Raw genomic sequence first — 16,984 nt, 5'->3', positions numbered from 1 at the left:
GAACATGCCTTAGGTTACCGGTTAATACTTGAAGTTATAGTGAAGTGTGTTGTGGCCTGGCCCCCCACACCATGAACTGAAAAAATGCGTCTTCCATTTCTGGATGGCTGTCCTCCAATGAGCTTTCTCAGCATAATTCTTCCCAGATTAAAGTAATGATTTGCTACAGTGATTAAAAGTGAGGGGAGTGGTAAAGTGTTCAGGAGTTTTCCAAGTTGACATCGTGTGTTTCTTTTTATCTCTAAGCATAAAATCTGTGTTGTTTCTTTCTGTATATTGACTGACATATGGGTTCACAGGTGTGTAATATGACTTCTTTCATGTATTCAAAAGGCTAAGCCAAAGTCTTTTAAAGTGCAGCCATGTCCTCATACTAGCAAAAAAATAAAAAATAAAATCTTTAGTTCTCCTGAATTCTATCTAATCTATTGTTACATAGCATTTCTTTTCTGATATCTGATAAGTAACTTTCACATTGATAATATAAACTTGGATGTGCTCCCTGTGGAAATATTTTGTCCAGCAGTATAAGTATCATACATATGTAAATATAAATGTCACTGCATTTAATTATGTATATGCATATCTACACATGCAGGATTTAGTCCACTGACTGTTTCAGTATTTACTAGATGTACAGTGTAGCTGGGTTGGTACCCACAAATCCTCAAATGCAGGACAGTTTGTTAAATCATTGCATGGCTTATCTGGCTTAGCATGTCAAAACCCATCACCAACAGTGAATGCTTTTGTGTTGGATATATAACACAGGCTATCTTCAGTCACATGTAATGAATACTGCTGTTCTCAAATAAAAAGCAAGTAGTTTCAGATCTGTACTAAGCCTTATTTTCCTTAATAGTTATCGCTATTAGGCAGCTCAGCCAGCTCATGATCATTGCAACAGGCGTAGTGATGAACTTTCTGTGCAGACTAGTCTTCCCCCTGAAATATTTTTTATTCTGTTTGAAAGTTAATCAGAGATCATCGGAAATGTTTCCTCTCCTCTTTAACATAGAGATATCCTGGTATCTTAGCACAAGAAAAAACACATTTTGTGCCACCCTTTTGTAGATATGCCTACGACACATCAGTCCGCTATTCAGAAGCCAAGCATTTCTCTCCTTACCTTCATGTGACCTTCCACTGTATCAATACTAAACAGGAATGCCAAATGTTTTTTTGTCTTCTTTCCTGGTTTTGCTTATTGTTCTGGATCAGTAGCCATCACACTTTGATCCAGCTGTTCTTGCATTTCTTCATGTATTTCTTAGTGGTTCAAAGAGATTCCTGAAAGAGTACTATGAAGTGAAATCTCAAGCCTTTATGTTGTGCTATTTCTCATAAGGAAACCTTTACAATTTCCACAACTATATGTGTTTGCCAGAGTTCTTTGTTTAACTATGTGTTTGTCCGTTTTTGCATGTTCTGCATGTTTGTTTTTTTTTTTCCTCATTTATTTTTACTAAAATAATTATTTATAGAGGTGCTGTAGATTTGGGTAGTTTTACATTTGTATACAAGCTGGCTTCCTGTTACCTTCTGCAGATGATTTTTTCCTGCATTCCTCATCCTGGTTCCATGCAGATTGCTAGGATCTTTGACCCCACCAAATTTACTGTATTTTAGAAATGCCTGACTCGTGAACAAGATGGTCTTATTGAGGCATTCAGGTTCTAGATTGCTATAGTGTTTTAATACCGTTACCCTTTTGCTAGCATATGTTATCAGTTCATTTTTATTTACAAATTATTAGAAAACTATTGCTATTTCTGAAATGTATGAAAAGCATCTCAGGGAGTAGTAACTCAAACCTAAGGGATACTTGTTGGAATGCAAGGGGAATTATGTTACACAGGCTTCTATCTGAAGCTTGCTTATTTTCCACTGGTGTACCTGCTGCAGACCCGTGGCTGCTTGCTTGAAGGACTGCGATACAAGTTACTGATTTCCTAATTTTATTTGCCATCTTCACAGTAAGTCTGGTAGACCAAGAAGGAGCCAAATGTTTACTTCACCAGAAACTTCCTATACTTTAAAGTTGCCTTTCTTTCTCCCTCTCACCTTCCCTCCATGCCTGCCTATTTCTTTCTTTCTCTCTCTCTCTTCCTTTCTTCTCTTGTTTTGAACCTGAAGCTTCTAGTATCTGCAGACAAAGGAAATCAGATTGCCCTTAATTCTGAGAACCACGGCTTCCATGGCTCATGGCTGCCAACCAGACGGGCTTCCTCAGATTTTTCCCTCATGAAGAATTTTAAGGAGATTTATTTTCAAGAAAAAGTAAAGCAAAATGAAACATCACTTCTAAAAATGTGCAATTGCCTGCCAGTTGATACACCTGGAAATACAGATGGATCTTTGTATTTTGGGAAGCACAGACAAGTGTTGTCCCCTAAGGTCAGAAATAGAGACACGATTTGAAATGTCATTAGCCCAAAATTTACAGCATTTCAGGGTACAGATCAGGGTACACTCTGCTCAGTTAAATCAATTCTAAAAGTACATACATGCACCTTAAGTTTCCAGCATTGCAATAACTGAAAAACAAAGAGGGAGATAAACATTAAAGAAATCAGTAAGTTAGAATATAAATCAACATTTTGAAGAGACCACAAACTATTTTTTTGTTTTAGACAGCAGAATACTTTCAGACATGAAAGAGAATAAGAAAAAGCAATGAAAAAAACCCACAGTCTAAATAAAAAATATTCCTATAATAAAGGGAGAGAGAGAAACAAAGACAAGAATAATGACACAGAATGATAAGGACCTTGTGAAATTTCATACCACACTTATTACTTATAGATTGTATTTGCCACTTTCATATATTATGATGAGAAAAGTCATAGGTAAAGAAATACCTTGTAATCACAGCACAAATGATTGCCATCTACTTTTAGGACAGGAAAAATAACTGAAATGATAGAGGAAAAATTTCATATGATATTAAAAGCTGAACTATTGTTACTGACTTGATGTAGTGTAAAAGGAAAACCTGTGATCGGACCTGTGCGGTAGTGACTGGTAACTTCTGGTAATGTATTAGTAACATGGAGATTAAATTACTAATTTTCTTTAAAGATAGGTGGGAAGTTTGGGGAACGTAGACCCAAACTGTTCTCTATGAATGTGGTCCCATGTCCTACAGGTCTCCCGGCAAGCTCGCAGCACCACAAAAGGGCTTTCACATTGTGATGTTACAGAATTTGTCAGTCACAGACCTGACCTTCATGGGAGAAGACCATGATGTGTGTGTCAAGGGGTGAAAGAGTACATTTTTTACAGGAAGATTTTCCTTTTTCTGTTCAGCAAAGTGTTCCAAGCATTTCCTCTATTAGTTCTATTCAGGACTGCTCTGTAGACAATTTTGCCACCACAACTGGATTGTGCACAACACCCTGGAAGGCACTGATTATTTGTCTGTAAAAAATGCCTTCTGTCAGATTGGGAGATTCAAACCGTGGTTATAAAAGTAGCTGCTCCGTACCCCCCGATTTCTGTGTGACTGCCATTAGTTGTGTTTCTGTTTACAACAGTTGCTGTTTAAGGCTCGCCATGCTTTGTGATATCTTTGCCATTGGAAAATGTGAGTTATGGAAATGCTTGCTCCGAATTTCCATAGTTTAGTTCACTATGAACTGTGAAAACTGGAAAAGACAATGTCTGATGTGGGGGAATGGGGAAGAGGCTGAAATAAAACCCCTTTATTCTGCACTGGCAGTGACGAACTTCTCTATAGATACACACACAGCACATATCAGTAACTACCAAAATCAAACCGAGTGGTTTTGACTGATTTTATATGTGCCACTTTCACTTTTTAGAAGTTTTAAATTATAAGTGGTTGTGTTGTTTACATAAATATTGAAAAATCAGCCCATTAGCCTGAAACTCACACTCCTTTTATGAAAAAAAAATCATTACTTTGCTTTTTAAATTTATAAGTCTCTCTCTTGACATTCTTGAAGTAAGGACTGAGCAACAGATTTGCAGACCCGTTCATGCTCACTTCAGCATATAACATCTCAACTATAATCCGTAATCAATACTTTAACTTGCTAGCCCTTACTGCTTGCCAGTGTGTGGATCTTGCCCTCAGTGGGACTGATTACCAATTAGGGAACGAGAACCATATGCTCCAAATCACAGTTCAGTTTACTGAAAATGTTTGAACACTGACAGCAAATACTAGTGTATCTACAAATGTGTGCACAAGCCTTTTCAAATCTCTCAGGACATTAATTACCAGGTCTTCCATCTACTTTAGAGCTAAGCAGACATTGAATTATCTATGGAGTTTGAACCATCTGTGAACCATACCCCTGTGAGTTCTGAAACTTTCCAAGTCAAGTATTAAACTTTATGAAATACATAAATGCACTCCTGTAAGGATGAAGTGACACATACTACATGAGCGGGTATAATGACAAAAAGCAGAAAGTCATTTCACTCCCTTAAGGAGCATCCTGTGCAGTACCAATGTGAAGTTGGCTTTGGGTTTGACATGTCACTGAATGTGTTACACCTGTCCACCTAATTTTCTTTTTGAGTAAGCAAAGAAGAACAGACCCAGTATTTCATTAGTACATGGACACTAGTTTATGTCCAAAGTACAAAATTAAGTGTAGGAGATATACCAGTAAGTATGGATTTAATGGCCACAATATTGAAACATGTACATGTAAAGAATCTATCTACATAAAATAAAATGAAAATATCATTTCCACTTGAATAATGAAAAACGTGTCTAAATAGGAAGGAAACCAAAACACGATTTTCACTGGAGCTGGTAGGAGGCTTACATCTGCCCTTTTCTCTGAACTAGCTATGGCCATCCTGGTCATCCCTTTTGCAGTACAGAGGCAGTACAGAGGCAACAGAACCATCGAGGTAAAGGATGTTTGGGTTAGAACGTTTCCTTCAGAAAGGTACTGATTTCTTGTTCTAAAGCCTTGTGACAAGGAATTATTACAGCTCTAGTTACTTTTTCCTAATGGTTAGTTGCACCCACTGGTAAAGCACGTAATTGTATTTCTGATACAAAATTGTCTGGCATAAAGTTCCAGGTGTTTAAGCTTGTTATGTCTGTCTCTGCAGAAGAAATGGGGCACTTACAGGTATCTGCTCTTCTTACAGACACCACGTTGATAGACTTGGGTTCTTACCAGCTCTTTCAACACCTCAGTCCACCTTGTGGACACTGGTAACATTTAAGAAAAAATTCCTCAGCTTTTCAAATTTGACTAAGTTTTTATGCCATATGGCACATACGATAAACTCTCCAACTGCTGATATCATTCCACAGCTAATGAGAGATTCAAAACCTAATCTAAAACAGGAGCTGTGATAGTCTCTTAGAAGTATTTCCAAAGAGGACATTCCCCCGTCTGTTTCCTCAGTATGGTCTGACAGGAGACAGCTGGCCTCGGAGAGACAGAAAAAAAAAAGAATATATTTCTATCCTGTGCTACTTCAGACAGAGGAGAGCTTATCACAGACAGAGGTATAGAAGATGGTCAGCCAAGGAATCCAAATTATGGTACTTATATAACTAGTAGTGTGTGTTGTGATTTCACAAATAGTCCCATTAAAATCATTGCTACAATGAAATATTTATTATTTTTTTGCTCCAATAATAAAACCTATAATGCAGATTAGGATCACTGCATTTGACTTTGACACCAACATACTGACTTCGTTTGTGGACAGGAATGCCTTTCTAAAGAAGTGTCAAGTGCTAATACAGTATACAAAGAGAAAGTTGGCTATAATTTAAATGCGTTTAATGGAAAAAATACTGTTTGAATACCATTTTTACTTTATCTCAAGAAATATTTAGAAATTTTAGACTTATCCAATAACATTCAAGATTTTTTCCCAATATTAACATATTAAACATGACTAAGTATAATCACATAATAAACACAATAAAATACATATATATTAAGATATTAAATATATATACTATATATATTTAAACATATAATTAAAGCATGTATTTTTAACCTCATTGTCATAGGTATTTTACATTGCAGAGTGTCACTGCCTCTTTATCACATTATTCCTTTGCAAATAGACGAGCTGCCAAAGAACTCTGAGAACTCATTACACATTTCTCTGTTCACTGCTGAGTTCCCAACACTGAAATGCTAGAAAACAAAACCCTTAAAAGGCTTCCATATTCTAAGTCCTAAGCCAGTGAACTTTTGAGTGATGTTTTTAGCAATGATAATGGGCACAGAGTGAAGGGTTCAGATGCAAAAATTCTGTTTTTACAAGCTGCTTCAATGAACACCTAAAGGATGAACACCTAAAACTCAAACCATGGAGTGACTAGCTGTGTTTGAAAATACAGGTAAGAGGGCAGGCAGATTAAATTAAATTTTCAAAGCCACATAAAGTCAAAGTTCCTGCTATTTTAAATGTCAGTGGAAATTGATTCTCCAAATGCTTTAATTTCCAAAAATTCCATCCATTAGTTGTCAATATAGTATTAAAAAGCAGCTCAATCTCCTGTCATAGATAGACCTCTTTCCTACAATAGCAATTGATAGCGTGCTAAGGGCATGGTTGAAAAATAATTTCAGATAAAAAGAGCTTAAAGATTTCTTCCTTTAAGACAGTTTTACTGTGTCTAGAATATTTCCACAAATTCTAATAGGTTTAATATTTAGGTAAAATATAGATTAATTTTACTTCATCAAATTATGTACGTCAGATGAAAAAGTTAGGTGTGGATCTAAGAGTAAGGCCCAACAGCACAACTATAAGCAAAGTACACAGATTTCTTTTTATTTTCAGCTCTCTTGACCACCAGTTTCACCACATATTTGCAAGTCCTTTGGACACTTCTCAGTGGGAGTAGAACTTGTCTCACAGATATGATACACATTCTTTCTAAAATAATGCTCTGAATTTTAGATAAAAGCTTTGCATTATAGATGTACAAAGCATTCTGCTAGGGAGTGTAATAAATCTGCTTTCAAATATCACTCTGATGTATAATGTATAACATAAAAGAATAGAACCATTTAAAAAGAAATTGGCACTTTCCTGTGTTTCCATCTTTAACATCTCTCCTACCTGTTTGAAATGTGGATGGCCAGTTCTCAGTCACGACTAGAAAAAGAGGTAAGCACTGCACTTAACTTCCTAACTTTGATTTTTACAGGGGTCTTTAAATAACAAAGATTAGCTTCACTTAAAAAAAAAGGAAGGAAAAAATACTTTCTGAGTACAATCACTGCACTCATTTCATGGTGAAATCATCCCTTTATGTGACAGTTCATTCACTGCCACTGCTTTCAAAATGTCACACTTCCAAAATATAACAAAACAAAAAATCTGAAGTGATCCTGTGATGGCTTTCAGATACTATATTTTGATAGTATCTTTTAGATATCTTTTATCATTTTTTCTTACTATACATACAGGGCTTTTGTTTCTGAAGGTATTTGCGAGCAAGTTCATTTTTTATGTTAGAAAAGCTATGTAATTAAAAAATGGACTATCACCATCCCATTTAATGTTGAAAAGTAACTTTTTATGTTAAATTCTGCCCTTCTACAAACAAGAGTTTCTGAAAGTATCATGTTAAAAGGAAAAGGGAGGGTTTTGTTTTTGTAATATACTGCAATTTTGTTTCTAGCAGCAGAATAAGAAAGTTTTCAAAGGGAGTTTGAACAGAAATGAAAGGTTTGAGGCAGTCAAAGCTATTTCATTTCAGAGAAGTTAGAAATCAACTATATGAGAATATTATCTACACTGTTCTTATAAAGAAAATCTAAAGCCATAAAATGCAACAGCCCATTGTTACATTTTATGAAACAAAATAATTGTTGATAAAAACACACTTCTGTCAAACATACAGTCTGTTGAAAATTGGACATATGTAATGTATCCAGCTCTTATTTTAGAAGTAGTCCCATTTTCTCTGATTGAAGCATTTACATTGATAGAGAATAACAGATAATGAAATCTGCAGAAGTGAGATCTTACTGAAATAAATTCCTGACTACATTTTATATTGTCACTGTTTTGTTTTCTTTTCCATTTTCCTTGTTAATATAATTAGTCAACTGGATTTCCCCTTCTTAACATTGGCAGAGAGTAAAAATGAAAGAGTTTACTCTTCTAATATAATATACAGTTCATTGTATGCATTAAAATATGCATGTCCTCTTCTTCAAAAGCCAGTTTTTGAATGATTCATGAAAAAAGTAATCTACATCATTAAAAAAACAGCCCTGCGAAATTCATAGGAATACACATTTTGGAAAGTGCAGAATGGCAGAATGGCCTTGACATTTTTGTTCTCTCCATTACCATTTTCATTTTCTTTCATTTTCTTCTCCCAACATTTCTGTGAGTGAATACTAACCATATAGAAAGAAATCTCACATCCCTAGTTTTATACTTTCTGTATTTAATATGCATGCAAGTTCTGTGTGCCTTATAATCCTCCAAAAAAAAAAATATTTTTTTTTTTTGTAAAAATTGCAACACCAGCAACATTCGTCAAAGGTGGAACAGAAGCGATAAAGGAAATTCTCTATATGAAAATGTGCTGGATTTCAACAAATATTAATTTGACACTAGAGGATAAACCAAGGAAACTAAAGTCTAAAGCCATAGGACTGCTACGGTCAACTGACTTATTCATAAGTTCGGAGAAGAGGAGGCCGAGAGGCGAACTCCCTGCCCTCTGCACCTCCTGAGGAGAGGAAGCACAGAAGGAGGCACCGGCCTCTGCTCCCTGCTCATTGCTGACAGGACATGGGAACGGCACAGAGCTGCACCAGGGAAGGTTCAGACTGGACATTAGGAAACATTTCTTTACTGTGAGGTTGGCCAAACACTGGAACAGGCTTCCTAGAGAGGTGGATGATGCCCCACGCCTGTCAGTGTTCAACAGACGTTTAGACAATGGCCTCAATAACATGCTTTAGTTACTTTGGTTAGCCTTGAAGTTGGACTAGATGATCTTTGCAGGTCCCTTCCAACTGAATATTCTATTCTATTCTATTCTATTCTATTCTATTCTATTCTATTCTATTCTATTCTATTCTATTCTAAAAATTGCCAAGTAGTGGAAGACAAAGATGTGTTCCATCATGTCCTCAGTTACTCTGAACAGTCCTAATATCCTTGGTTATTGACAGTTATATTCATCAAAGAAATGTAGTTGCTTCTGAAGCATGCACTTTCCTATTGCTATGATTATTATTTCATCCTATGTAAAACAGAAATTAAATGGCTGTCATCTATATCGGCTGGTGTTTAATTTAGCCCTTGATGACCAGATAGTCATATTCTAAAACAGTGTTCTTTGCCTACTTTGTCCTTCTTGTTTCGTATGAATTCATCAGTACGAAGCTTTACTATTACTAGATTATTCTCTTACCAGAAAAGGAACCATGATTTCCTGAAGCAAATAAAGGCAATTGAATGGAAAGATCTGTACTGAAAGTACTAGTAAGAAAATTACCATCTTCTGTGTGTGTGTAGAAAGAGAAGTTAGCTGCTGATAAAACAGATGCCGATTGATATTACATAGTATCAACCAGTTTATTACTGATTTTCAGAATTTCTCTAATTCATACAGTTTATATTTCCTACACAGAGCACATAAGCTAAACTCCTTATCAGAAGAAATGAATTGTAAGTATCTTAATCATGTATATGTTTGAGGTGCCTAGAATAGTATCTATCTGATTGCATTCTATAGTCTAATTGTAGTCAACGGATGCCCTTAACAGCATTTGCTAACTGCTAATTTTGCCTTATGGTACTTTACTTGTAATCTTAGCAAACAAAATCAGTGACTCTTCCTGTTTAATTCTGAATAATGCTCCTTGCATAATATGTTTGGGGAAATTCATCACATGAATATTTCTTGACTGAATACATTATCCTAAATAAATTAGGATATATATGTATATTTACCATATAAGTATAATATACTTAAATAAAACTAGAGACATCTAAAATATAAAAGGAATTTTTCACATGCATACTTGTTGCGCATTTTGTGCAAAAGGTTAGCTTATTTATCACATAAAAGCTTTGCTCCCTTCGCTGATCAGAATGAGAGGCTGAAGTAGGGCTCGAGCATGTTAAAACTATTGTCTACATGAATTACTCTTAACGCTATACAAGTGATAAGTCCCAAAGAGTGAAGACTTAAAAGATTTATTTCGTGGACTTGGAAGGTTTTTTATTTATTTACTTTTTAATTCAAGTCAGATTTACAGCTCTCATATACTAGGACACTTTTCATGCTTTGACAGTAAAGGAGACCGGTGTGTTAAATAAGCAATGTGAAATTACATTTGAGCAAATGAAAATTAGAAACAAAATGGCTGATGGGTCTGGTTCTGATCATTTACACCCATGTTACAGCTCTGTAGCCCAAGTTTAATTAGCAGAGTTAATCATGATTGATCAGTTTCATGGAAAGGGAGGGTATCACATTCTCTCTTGTGCCGAGTAAGTCTTGGAGCCAGTGAGATGGTAGAGATGTGTGATCAGCTCCCTGATTTTAAGGCCAGGCCTGCCTCCAGTGAAATTGGAAGCTACTGCCAAGGAGCTTAGTGTTGTCAGGTCCTGGGCATTAAGCCACTGGAAAATAGCCATGCTGGATTTCTGTTCTGCTATCCCAGCTCTCCCCACATGTTGGAAGGAGGCATGGAAATGCAGAGCCCAGCTGTAGTGCAGATGCATCAGCTCAGATGCATGCTCTCTGGAATACTTGTTCCTGGGTTATAGCCCAACAGGGACCAAAACCCAGCTTCTGAATCTGTTATTCTAAAACAAGTAGGCTTATAGATGGAAAAGGAGCAGCAAAACTAGACAAAAGTGGGAGCTCAGAATACAGAATTGTCGGCACCTGAGCATAAAACTGCCTGCGTAGTAAATGGAAAGACACAGTCTAATTCAAAGGTCGGTGTAGAGCTGGAGTCTGACTGCTCTTACTTATAATCATCGTCAGTACCTTATAGAATTGATGAATGCAAGACACACGTTCTTCCGTCTTGTGACACTTTGCTTGATTTTTGCATTTTTTCTTGCCTAGTAAAAGTTAATATCCCAATTTTAATCTAAAATTTCAATTTCTTAATCAGATCGATCTAAGTTTGTGTGATCTTAGAAGTCTTTTTTAAATCCCCCCTTCTTTCTTTAATGATAACATTACTGTGTTTTAATTAAAAATAATAAAAGAGGACTTGACCTTCAAGCAACCCTTTTTCTTTAAAATGTTTGGCAGTTTACTAGCTTAGAGACACTTTCTGATTATTTCCTTTGTAGGCAATTGCTTGAACTGAATGCACACTTTTTGTTTTCTATAAACCAACATTTTTCTAATAAAAGGAAATTGAAAAATTCCCAACCAGTTCTAAATTTAAACAATTTAGCTTTACTGTGTTTGCACTTCTTTTGTGTCTGTTTTCTTCAAACACTGTAGCAAATTAGTTTACTGAAAGAAAGACTGGAAAAAATAGCAAATAATGATATAATGGTGGAAAACAATCATCAAATCAACATTTCAGACTCCAGTGACTAATCCACACAGCATAATCTGACACTTAGAAGTAAATCCCTCTAGCTCTGTTGCCTATGCCATGTGACCTAGGTACCCAATTAAACCAACTTCAAATAAAGACTTAACATTTTGCATCAGATTGTTCGCGAGCTCAAGCAAGTTACAATTTCAGAATTATTTAAAAGCATAATCTGACCTATCAGATTACACACACACACAAAGAGGATTACTTACTTAATCATCTATTTGGGAGGGAAAAAAAAGAAAAAAAGAAATGAAGTTCTGACTTCATTATATGAGTACCATTGGTGTCATGAGGTATTTGTGAACTTCCCACCAACAGGTTATCTCCCAAACAAAAGGTTAACTTCATGTCTTTTTCAATCACGAGATTTTATAGGCAGATTTACATACTGTGTACTCTAGTTTGCACACTTGTTCATATGTCACATCCTGCAGCCAATCCAAATTAGTATCAACGGAGGGGAAAGAATAACACACAGAAAATAAAATTGTCTATAAAATATTATGATATGGTGAGGAAGGTTACTGGCTGCACATCCTGCCTGCTATTTAGAGTAATTACAAAAATTAGCTTCGGACATGGCCACAGATGTTCCAGGCTCATGATATTGAGGCCTAGCTTTTTTTATTTGAACAATTTGTGCAGGCCAACATTTAGCCTCACAGTCAAACATACAGCTCACGTCCCTACAAAGAGAAAACAAATGATCTGCATTTACAGTAGGCTTTAAATTTGCCAGAGAGACTCAGCCTGAGACAAAAGGTCAGGGAAGGAAGGATATTCTGTGTAGTTACAGAAGCTTTTGACATAGTAGTTTCTCTTCACAGAAGAGTGATCCTTTGATGATACTTAGAACTGCTTATAAATGTTACCCAAATGCTACCAGAGAATAGTACCACAGCATTCTTAATATTGGATTTCAGCATTGTATTGCTAGCCATATTTATATATCCATGAGGTATTTTGAAGAAAAAATTAAAATCAAAGAAACAAAAAAACATTTTATGGTGCCAAAATAAGACTCAGTACACCCTAAGGAGACTGGCATCTTATACAAACATGCATATGCATCCCAAAGCGAGGTGTGCATCAAAAATTATTGCTGGGGAAAATAAACAACTCCAGAGATGACTAAAGGGAGAAGCAGTAAGTATTCACTGAATGAAAAAAAGACTCTCAGTGAGCCAGAAAAGAGAGAATTTTAAAATAAAGGGGCAAAGCCAGCACTGAGAAGCTGGAGATGGAGAATAAAAGGCAATTCATTGTGTATATTCTGTACACAGAAAGCTTATATTATCACTAGTAGAGATGTTGGTTATGGTCAGAATGGAGGACATGCCCACTCAGGCAAACCCATCTACCATAATACCTCTTGGGGATGCTCAGATCTGTGCTCGTGAAGCCTAGTATGAGCTTATTGCCAGGTCAAAAACTTGTAAAAGACAAATTAAGAAATGTAATAATCACAGCAGTGAAGAGGCACCTTGTGGAATTTTCGAGAGGACCTAATTGTGTGATACTTGCTGATTGTCACTGGAGTTACTGTAAATGCCTAAATACTCTTAGAAAATCACACAACCGTAAATCCCTAGGCATCCAACTACCTGAAAACATTTGGTTCTCTGACCCTAGAGATATTTGAGAGATTCAAACACAGTCTCAGTGAGCAGCTTAGAAATCGGGGAAAAAAAAGGTCACTAACTTTCTTAGTAGATTAACTTTTTCTTTATCGTACTGTGGTATGTCCTATTGCACAGCCGTTTCTGAAATTGCTTACTATAACTGATGCTCAGAAAAATGATGATAGACTCAGAAGAGACATGCTTTAAAAAATCAGGACAAGATATTTAGGCTAATAACATTTCTGAACAGCTTGTTTGGGAGAAAAGGTACTTTACACATTTGGCAAGCACGCTAAATTGCGTCTATATAAAAAAAGAAAGAACAAGCAAAGCGTTACATGATATTAAATAAGATCAGATGCTGTTCTTGAATAATGCATTCAGATGCACTTGTTCCAATTCAGAACTGAAAAATAATTATTAACATGCTATATTTAAAATATTAAATATTTAACCAAACTTACACAAGAACATGTTAGTAACAAAAGACTGATTTCACAAACAAAAAACAAAAACAAAAACCCACACACTGAGAAGAAAATCATCAGAGAAAAAAGAAACAAGAACCAAACTAAGAATGACAACTAAGAACATAGCACTGACAATGCAGGCAACAGAGCACAAAAGGTTGTACACCAAACTGAATGTATTTCAGCCTACAGTGTATACAGGCAGGTACTTCTTTTGATTTAGGTCATGCTTCTTTTAGGTATTATTCCAGGAAGTAATCTTTACAAGTTTTCTGAAGCTCAGCTGGAACGACTGCAGTTATTCTGGCAGATAAGGACAACAAAATTTTAGGCTAATATCAGAAATGAGTACTGCCATTGATCAACCTCACTGGAGCATGGTGGCATGTGATTCTGGTTATGTTGCCAATCAGTCAGGGCAATAAGTTCCGAAGTGGTAAGAAGAAAAAAAAGATATATATATATATATATTTAAGTTTTATTTTCTGGTAGGGAAAAACAAACAAACAAACAAACAAAAAACTTGTGAGGCTTTTGTGTAATTTCCTACATCATAAATGCTTTTTTTTTTTTTTTATAACAAATAGCAAATACGAAGTACTACTGAAATTCCATTAAGTAATTGCAATTTTAGGATTAAGGAATATGCAAATGAAAGACATGTTATTTTTCTTTTAAAGGTGAATGTTCCAATGTAGCCAGCCATGAGGAAATATATCTTAATATTATCAATCATATAGAAAATCCTTACACGCCAGACTGTCTTCTATTCATCATAGCTATACCAACCTGAAACTAGTGTAGAGATTTGGATTTAGCTCTACTCTGCAGAACTGTACACTTTTCCATTCCTAACTATCATTTCTTTTATGCAATGTAATTGAGATAAATTTCTGACATTACCATAGCCACCTGTTTATATTCAAGTTGGCTGACCTGTGCAGGTCCTGTAGTCTTAATGAGCTGAAAGAAATTTTAAAAAAAGCTAAAAGTTTGAAAAGTTTCTATACGGATTTGTCTAAGAGAATTCAGAGTGGGTAGTTTTCAGATTAACCTTGAATGTATATTGCATGTATCTACATATGGACCAAATCTCCATACTCATTCTTTTTGATATGGAAAAGAAAAAAGACAGCTTGTCATATCTTTTTTTTTAATCTATCAAAAGAAGATTGTTATAATAAAATAGTTAATATTTCAGTGATATAAAGTCAATTCTTCATGTATTTTCAAGTACTAGATTTACATAGTCCTTTTAAAAATGTGTATAGGAAGTTCAGGAAATTCATCTGCTTCTTTCTTTGGAAATAATGTATTATAATTACCTCTTACAAAGAGTTATTTGTAAATCAATACACATATCTAACTGGTTACACATTGTCCCATTGTACCTAGGAACCAAATCCTATACCATGGTTTTCCATATACATTATTGTGGTGATTTCCACATTCAGACACATTCATGAGTATGTGAGTACACATGCGCTGAAGGGAAGATATACCCGCAGAATGTAAAATTTCAAATGGAGCCAAGGAAGGGCAGAGTTTGCATTGACTGAGTTAACTGATGCTTACCTTTTTTTTTGAGCAGTGAAAACTTCAAATTGGCTAGCAGTGCATCAACACAAACTGTACATCATAAATCAGAAAGTACTTGAGTTACAGCTTGTACAAGGCCAGTATTCAAACTTTAACATTATGTGTTGTCAAGAGGAACAGTACATTAATGACATTTTTTCTTTTCCATGAGATAAGCAGTTACTTTGATAAAACTGAGCCTTTAACATAAAAGAGATTTCTTATGGTTTAAATTTTCACAGTGCTCTTGCATATATTATTGGTCACTCTATGAGACTTAAAATGTTTTAATACAGTTATATGCCTTTCTTCTAAGGTCATTTTGAGCTACTTTTCTATCTTCATATTGTTCGAAGCTGCCTTTTTATGATTTTTTCCTAAATATTTTGAATGCAAAGCTGTAATTACAGTGTGTTGCTTACTTTCTCCCTGTTTCTGTAGGAGCTTTTCATAAGTTTCCCTCTTGTACTACTGCTGCTGCTAGAGGAGGACTTAAAGTGACAAATAAGACTACTTGGATCAATTATGCTTCTTTTTGCCTATGTTTCAGATGTAACCCACTCCCCCCAATGGTTCAAACCTCTTTTAATTCATAAGACAAAGTTGTTTTTTTTTTTTTTTCTTATGGCATACAGGTTTTTTTTAACCATGATATGTTATGATGTCTCCTTCAAATTGTATTCCTTTTTTGTGTAGATAGATAGTGGAGTGTTGGGAGCAATTAACATAACTCAGAGAACTAATTTCCTGTGGTTCTTTAACTCTGTATTTATGGCTTTCAGAAGAGTGGATCTGTACTCTAAGGATTAGTACAGTCTGTAAATTTTAGTTGTCCGACTTCTTTCTTTTAAGGAATTAAGATAAGAAAAATTCAGAAGTGGCTGAAATCACAGAAATAAATGCATGCTTTGTGAAGTATTTTCTCCTTTTTTATTTAAAAAAGTCATGCTTTTAAGTTATGTTGCAGAAATGCTTACACATCTACTTTGTAGCTGAATCTATTGCACATGTACCTTTCCTTCTGAATTTTTTGTGCCAAACTTGCAAGACCCAAAATCAGGCAATACTTCAGCTGCATTCCTGTAGCCAATGACCTGTTATTCTACCATTGATTAGAGTGATGATTAGGTTAACACAGACAGAAAACGATTCAGTTTGTTTCACATAACAGCTTTTGCCAATATTACAGGCTTTTTTTTTTTTCTTTTTTTCCCTAAAACCATGAAGTTGCCTGTGCAGTCTATCTGATAGCACTAATGGATAGTGACTACAACAGAGAAATCACTGACAAAAAAACTGCTGAGCACCTCCATTTGGGCTTATTCAAATCAGTTTCAGCTGCAAGTCTCTACTACAATAACCGATTCTTAAATGTAAATTTAAATAAGGTGCTGTTCGGCCCTGGGGGCGCTGACAGCACTTAACGGCCTTTAACAACCCTGCTTGGCCTCACCTGGACCCTCTCCCAGCCACCCTTTTAGTTCAGCCCAGGGTTAGGCCTCGTGCCCTTGTCTCTAAAGTGTCTATATCTTGGTGGACCTTGGATCAGCTGTGTTTTCTCAATTCTGTGCCTGAGAGCCTATGTCTGTGAGTGTTGTGCCATCCTGCCTGGCCGATGGGGCCTGGGTGTTGCTGTGGGGCTGAGCTCGTCGCCTGGCTTGTGCTGCTGCTGCCTTGCTGAGCCTGTGTCTCTGGCAAGTACCTGGCGTGTGGGGTCTCCTGGGAGGCAAAGCGGGGAGGGTTGGTT

The sequence above is a fragment of the Cygnus olor genome, chromosome 4 (assembly GCF_009769625.2).
Source record: "Cygnus olor isolate bCygOlo1 chromosome 4, bCygOlo1.pri.v2, whole genome shotgun sequence".
NCBI classification, from domain to species: Eukaryota; Metazoa; Chordata; class Aves; order Anseriformes; family Anatidae; genus Cygnus; species Cygnus olor.
Note: the sequence above shows the minus strand (reverse complement) of the source record.